This window comes from Cynocephalus volans, chromosome 12 (genome assembly GCF_027409185.1).
Source record: "Cynocephalus volans isolate mCynVol1 chromosome 12, mCynVol1.pri, whole genome shotgun sequence".
NCBI classification, from domain to species: Eukaryota; Metazoa; Chordata; class Mammalia; order Dermoptera; family Cynocephalidae; genus Cynocephalus; species Cynocephalus volans.
In genome coordinates, this window is record NC_084471.1 from 35,235,038 (window position 1) to 35,242,948 (window position 7,911).

The following is a 7,911-nucleotide window of genomic DNA, read 5'->3' on the forward strand; positions in this document are numbered from 1 at the left end:
AGGGAGACATTATATTGGACAATAAATAAACCTGTCCTTTGCTCCAGAGGAAGACACTTTCTCTATCTTCTAAGTCTGTTCACTATACAGACATCTTTGAAAAGATAATCTAGGACAAATGGCTGCCAGTACTGCTGCTTGCAAGACATGCAGAAATGTTAGAGCCCCATGGCGAAGTGTCTCCCAGTATGTGGTAGCCTAATGATCAACAGAGTCATTGATTTGAGCAACCTCAGCTGGACAATTTGGGTCTGGATTATCTAGCTTTTTATAATTTAACATAGTACTAATGTGATCTAAAACAAACATGCAACTCACCAAAGAATATGATAAACTCCCTATTAGATATACTCACTTAAACTTCTATGTGTGAAAATATCCTGTCATGTTTAATCTTTCCACAGGGGGAAAAAGGTAAAATAAAGTGTTCTCTTAAAAAAATACACTATAAATTTTTGAAACACACAATATTTGTTCAAATATTAAAACAATTATAAAGTCACTTCCCAACCCACCCTCATTTCTTTTCCCACCTTAGCTGCCATCTAATATTACTACTTTTTCTATTTCTTTGGTATTCTTTCAGCTTTTCTTTATGCAAATATAAATAAGTATGAAAAAATTTTTATTTTTCTAAGGTTCTTAAGCAAAGGATAGCATACTGTTTCACAATTATCTTGGAATTTTTGCTTGGTAGATCTTGTATCATTTTCCTCATGTCTGTAGAGTGCTTCCTTATCTTATTTATGTCTACATAGTATTTCATTATGCTGACATACTTTAGTTTCAGTTACAAAAGTCTTCATTATTGAATAAATGACTTGTTCCCAGTCGTTTGCTACTGCAATGTTAAGATTTATTGTATTCATGTCATTCTACATCTGTGCAGGAGGAACTTCAGAATAAACTTCAAAAGTAGGGTGAAAGGGAAATGTACTTGTAATTTTTTATAGACATTGACAAATTACTCATTCATAGGGGCTATTTCATTTTGCACTTTCACCAGCAGTGTATAGGATGGCTAGTTTTCATAGAGCTTTACTTAAATTAGTGATGTTCAAAGTGGGTATTCATTTGGAAATGATAAAATTGGCCAATAAGAAATCATACACTAGTATAAACTTCAAGTAGATCAATTATTCAAATGAAAAAACTATAAAATGTGGTACATCTACACAGCTGTAATGGAATACTACTCAGCTATAAAAACGAATGAAATACTGCCATTTGCAACAACATGGATGGACCTTGAGAGAATTATATTAAGTGAAACGAGTCAGGCACAGAAAGAGAAATACCACATGTTCTCACTTATTGGTGGGAGCTAAAAATTAATATATAAATTCACACACACACACACACACACACACACACACACACACACACACACACACACACACACACACACACACACACACACACACACACACAGACAAAAAAAAAAACCGGGGAGGCGGGGAGAAGATATAACAACACAATTACTTGAAGCTGATACGACAAGCAAACAGAAAGGACATTGTTGTGGGGGAAGGAGGAGAGGGAGGAGGGAGGGAGGTTTTGGTAAGGGGCAACAATAATCAACCACAATGTATATCGACAAAATAAAAGTTAAACAAACAAACAAACAAACAAAAAACTATAAAGATATAAATATTAGAAGAAAACATAGATAGATTGCTTGTATACCTGGATAGATAAAAGTGTTTCAAACAAAAACACACATGCGCATGCACACACAGGTATCTTCTGCATGGCAGTTATAATAATAAAATAAAAACCAAAAGGGAAAAAGGAGGAACACACTGAAAAGTAATGAGGAAACAGTAGCTGATTAATTACTGGTTTATTAAATCAGTAATGAAAACACATGTGTTACTGGTTGAGACAAACTGACAAAAAAGAAAAAAAAAGATAAGAAAAGCAAGCGCATATACAGACTCAAGTACATTTGAGAATTTCAAAAGCCATTTCAACCAGAGCCATTAAAGATAGACTGTTTTACCTTGTAGGACTTTAAACATTTTTTCATTTCTCTAAAGGTTTTATTTTTTATTTTTATTTTTTTTTAAACTGGTAAGGGGATCTTAACCCTTGACTTGGTGTTGTCAGCACCACGTTCTCCCAAGTGTGCCATGGGCTGGCCCTGGTTTTATTTTTTAATTAAACCTTATTCTTCATTTTTTGAGTTCTGTCAGTTCCCTTTCATTTTTATCAGTTGTCTTGCCATGCCTTTTATCAGTTTTTATGCGACTGCTTTGACCTTTTTCTTCATTTCCTGATTGGTTTGTCATTATTAGAAATGTTTTATATTTATTTATTTTTTTGACAGCTGGCTGGTATGGGGATCTGAACCCATGACCTTGGTGTTATAAGGCTGCACTCTAACCACCTGAGTGAACCAGCCTGCCCCCATCATTATTAGAAATGTTTTAATTCATAGCAGAATGTTGACAATGTTTACCTGTTCTATGGAAATGTTTTCTTGAACACTTTTTGTAGGAACATTTTGTTATACTCTGTCATTTTTCTAATCCTTATTTGAATTTTTTTCTTCCTTTTTAGGTACTCATATTTAGGTGAGTGGGAATTTTATAAAATTTTTTTATGCTCCAGGAGAGGGGCATAAGTAAAAGTGATGGGTAAGATCTCAACCGGGTAAGATCTCAACCTTTGCATTCCAAGGGCGTCTTCCTCAACTGACACGGTGTTTCCTTCAAACGTAGTGCTTCCGTCCAGCCATGCCTTTGCTGCCTCTACAAGCTGAAGCAGGTGCAGGAGGCTTTTTTCTGCCTGCCCTCCCCTCCCAGAGTTCCTCTCTCAGTGGCTGCCTGCCATGAACATCCTTTAGAATTCCCTTGCTTTGAGAAGGTAATTTTTGCTGGTTAAAGCTTTTTTTTTTTTTTGGCTGGTTATTGAATTTTCTGCTCTATGCATCTTCCTCACCTTCTCTCTCTTCCTCTACTCCTGCACCTTTGAAGAAATCTGGCCCTCTCATAGCATTTCTTACTGATGGTGAGGCACTTACCTTTTGGGACTGCTATTTATTTATTTATTTTTTATGCGTTCATTTTATATTTGTATATGTGCATATATATATTTTTAAATTTTATTTTATCAATATACAATGTAGTTGATTTTCGTGTCCCTTTACCAATTCTTCCCTGCCCCCTCCCATCCATCAACATCATATCTGTTCACTTGTCTTAACAAGTTCAAGGAATTGTGATTGTTGTGTCTTTTTCCCTTTCTAACTGGAGGTGTCTAAGGTTCACCATTGCTGGCGATCTCCAGTCTCTTGCAGTTTGGCCCCATGTGCAACTACTTATAGAAATTCCTACATTGCTCTATTGATCTCAGCTATTTTGACAACACTTAAAAAAATTGCAATGTTTAGGTTTTATGTTTCTTAATTTGTATGAAAATCAGTTTATAATTTTTCCCTATTTTATTTTTTTTTCAGGAGGGGAAATGACAACTCAGAAATAAATTGTCACAAAGTTAATACCAGTAATCTTTTTAGGTATGTGCTTTTTGTTTTTGTAATGAGGAGCTTGATGCCCATTTTAGAATTAAAACCCAACATTTAATCAACTATAAATGATAGACTTGTTCTATACAAGTATTTCTAATAGGCCTACCATTTGATTAAACAGGAAAATAAAGTCTCATAAAGTTGTTCTTAACATGATTTAGTTAGTGTAAAAAGTCATCTTCTTTATAATTTCTGCCTAATCCTCATTATGGCAGTTCAAAAAGTAAAGGGATAGCATAGGAGGACTAATACTCTCTGAAGGGATCTCAAGAGTTGTGTTTGAGAAGGTATTAAGACAGACATGATGTAATTTTCAGAAAATTATATGGAGAAATGACTCTCTGGCTTCTTCTTATTCATTGCAAATTTCCCTATAGCAAGCCTAAGAATTCTATATCAAATTATCATTTACTTTGCTATTTAAGTAGCGAAAAAATCCTTTCTGCTTTTTTGACTTTCCACTCCTTATCAGTCTGAGTACACATTGCAATTTGATGGCAGGTAAGGCCAATATCCCAGGATTAGTTTTGTGTACCTTGTGTCATTAATTCATTAATTTCTTATTTGTCTTGCTTCAAGTGCAAAAAAAAAAAAAAGAGAGAACAAAGAAAAATTTCAAAATTATTGAATGAGTGGCAGCTGATCTCAAAAGCATACAGCACTGTTTATTTATATCCGTTTTTAACATTATTAAACATTTTATTTTAGCCTCAAGATCTGCCCTTTTCTTATAATGCTCAATCTTTTGATCTTTTACTGACCATCATTAGGGATTGCATCTCTTGGGCAATGAGGCTATTCTATTTAACAAACATAATAGAACATTTATTTTAATGAATAGTTTTTCAGAATATTCATTATGGGGAGTTATAAACTTATTTCACTGGATATTGTCATTTATCTAATCATTGCAGGCAAATATTTTAATTTCTTTCAGGAACAGTTCCAATCAACAATGGAACACCATTCATTTATTTATTGTAACTGAGTACTTCTTCTGATTCAATATTAAGTTTTATTTCCAAGGACCTTCTATGACCTATAAGGCCCTATATGTTCTGGTTGGCAAGGGCCATCCCTTTTGAATCATTTCCTATCTCTGTTCCATTTGCTCACTCTGTTCAAGTCACAGACTAGAGCAGACTTTTTAGTATTCTTCAAATAGACTTTTTAGTATTCATCAAATGATCCAAGTACAATCTTATCTTAGGGTATTGCATTTGCTGTTTCCTTTGCCTAGAATTTTCTTCCTAGAGTTAACACCTTTGCCCATTCTCTCATGTATTTCAGGTCTCTGTTCAGATATTATGAGAGAGGCGTTTCCTGACCACCCGATGTAAAATACTCCCAGCCCCTCATTTTCCTGCTTTATTTTTAATCATAGCATCCACTTTTTTATTTATACCTTTTTCTTTTTTTTTTTTGCTGGCCAGTGCAGGGACTGAACCCTGGACCTTAGTGTTATCAGCACCATCCTCTAACTGACTGAGCTAACCGGCCAGCTTATCAGCTTAATATGTCTTAATATATTCAGTATCTTTTAAGTATCATACGACACTAAAATTTGTAAGTTTCATGTGTTATGTCCCTTGTGTTAAAACATTGCCTGATATTAAGCAGATGGTCGATTAAGTATTCCTTAAATAATTTATTTAGTACTTCTAGTTTTACCCATTCATTTACTTTATCTCCACTTCCTTGTTTTTTACCATTTTTGGTCCAGGTTCATCCTGATTAAGCTTAGAGACATTGAGAAAAAAAATTACATAATATGAGATGAGAAGATGATGTAGACTTGATCTCAGCAACAAGCTTGTAGAATAAGTGCAATTTATTTGTCCAACGTACTTTTTTTTGTATTAAAAAGCAACTCAAAAAGTATTTGTTTAACGGCATTGCACGTTTGTTATGCTCACAAATCCTCCGGTCTGTTCATCTGGGTGGGCTAGATCACCCGCCCAAATGACCTGGGTTAGGTCAATTGATCACACCTGGGCTCATTCATGCATTTGCAGTTAACTGGAGGGCTGTCCCAGCTGTGGCTGATCTAGGATGGCCTTGCTTGGCAGAGGTCACTACATGAGGTCTCTCATCCTTCAGCAGCCTAGCTAGTGCTTACTCCCATGGTAATTGCAGGGCTTGAAAAAGAGAGCAGGAGCATTGGCCAAAGAAAATCACAAAGGCATCCTGGGTTCAGAGTAGAGAAACGGTCTCCATCCTTGTTAGCAACACTTACAGTCACACACAGCAATGCAAAATGTGTGCAAACAGGGAAGGGCAGAGGATTTAGCCCATTTGTGTAATCAATGTTAACAATCCTTCCATATGGAACTACCTCACCCTCAGTTCTGATATTCCTGTCAATTACGGTGATTGACCTTTTGTCTCCTGATGAGGCACATGACTCAAGACCCAGATTGTGTACCCCCAACCCCTGATTCAGTGGTTGATCAGGGCAGGGAATATGACCACACAGTTGTAGTCTACTCTGATATTTAATTTGTAGATGAAATCTCAGAAAAGTCCCTCTTCTTCTTAAAATAAAGGCTGAAAATATACATGCAGAAAAAGTAAAAGGTGACAAAAAGAAATGAGAGATGAAGGGAGAAATAGAGACTTGACACACTCTTTTAGCCCTTACATATGGACACCCTGATGTTACAATTAATCTAGATTCCTAGAAGTCACATTTACACCCTTTAATAAATTCTTTTTTCTTAACAAAGCTGATATGAATTAGGTTAGTGCCTGCTTCAAACTGAAATAGCCTTGACTAATGTCAGAGATAAACCTATGGGATACATTTGTGAGAAGATGGACTATTATAAATTTACTAGAATGTTTCTTGCCTTTTGTTGGTGTCATACATTAATAATTTGAGTATAATTGACTCAGTGCCAGAAATAAGATTTGTTATGAATAAATAACTTGAGGATTATCTGCCTAGGCATTTCACTATCATGCAGTGCTCATATGCTGTAATAAAATCTTCTTTAACATTTATTAAATTGACTACTTATTCAAAAAATATTTATTAAATGAAAGATATGGGATAGGCTCTGTGTTTTATGAATGAAAAAGACAAATTTGTTATGCTTATAGAACTTATTTTTTAATATTTCAAAATCTTGAGATATTTAGATTTTCAGGAAAAAATTGGATTCTTAATCTTAGCAGTCTCAATGTTGAAATGGTGACTGTTGAATGATAGATTATTTTAAAAGTTAAGTTTCAAAAAACCTGTTTAGCTGTTTTTGAGACATGGCCAACAGAGTGAGAAAATCTATTTTATTCCTTTTTCAAGAGTTGCCCTTTTCTAATGTCAGGAAACTACAGAACAGATGAACTTTGGAAGTGTCAGTCTTGGAGTGTTATGCAATTTGTTCTGAGTATGAATTAGTCAGGCTGAGCCTTTGAGTGCATTAAAAACAAGGAAGATGAGCTGAATACATCCCTAAAGGGCAAAAATACTGTTAGGTCTGCTTAGCTCAGTTTGCATGCCATTTCTTTTACGGTGGAGATTTTCTGGTTTTATCGTACCATGATCTCATGTGCCAATATAGCCTTAAAGGATTATGTTCAGGCCATATTGGACAGAAGAATTGGAATAAAATAATGACAATTTTTTTTTTCTTATTCAGAAATGAACAAATATGCTTCTCAAAAAGATGAAAGATGTAAGGACATTCTTTCTGTAGTTGTTATGGTTCATATTGGACTGTGCCAGTTTAAAATTAAATAATTAATTTATTCAACCAATGTTTTATCTGGAAGACATAAAATTATTAGTGTGATTTTGTTTTTACTGAATTCACAAATGATCCAACCAAAGTAGCCAGTGTCTTTAATACTGTTATTATTACTATCATTACATTATTGTGACTTTTAGAAAATGATCACATGTTGTAAAAGCACAGAGACAAATTCTAAAAGGACACATGCCAGTGTAAGGTCTAAGTCTAGCTCTAGCATGGCAATACCCACATAAACTTAAACTAAAGCCACAGTATGATCCCAGAATGCTGGCAAGTAGACAGGTTTATTGAGAAAAGAATGCAGTGGAGCAAAAGATAGAAGTACTAGAGACAGGTGGGCAGAAGAAGGACCTAGCTGAAAAGATGTCAACTCCTGTTTTGCTTCTCCTATCTTTGCCTTCCCTAGTGAAATCTACCCCACTTGTGGGACAATATTAATAAAGAGAATGCACAGAGTATAACTATTATTTTTTCTTCTCTGATTCTAGGAATTACTCTTTCCCCATTTCATGTGATTCCAGTGACCTTGTCAAAGAAACTCTGAGCTTCCCACCCTGCGTGTGGCCACCTCATCCTTTTATGCAGAGATTGGTCCACAGCTGAGCACATTAATTAATAAAAACC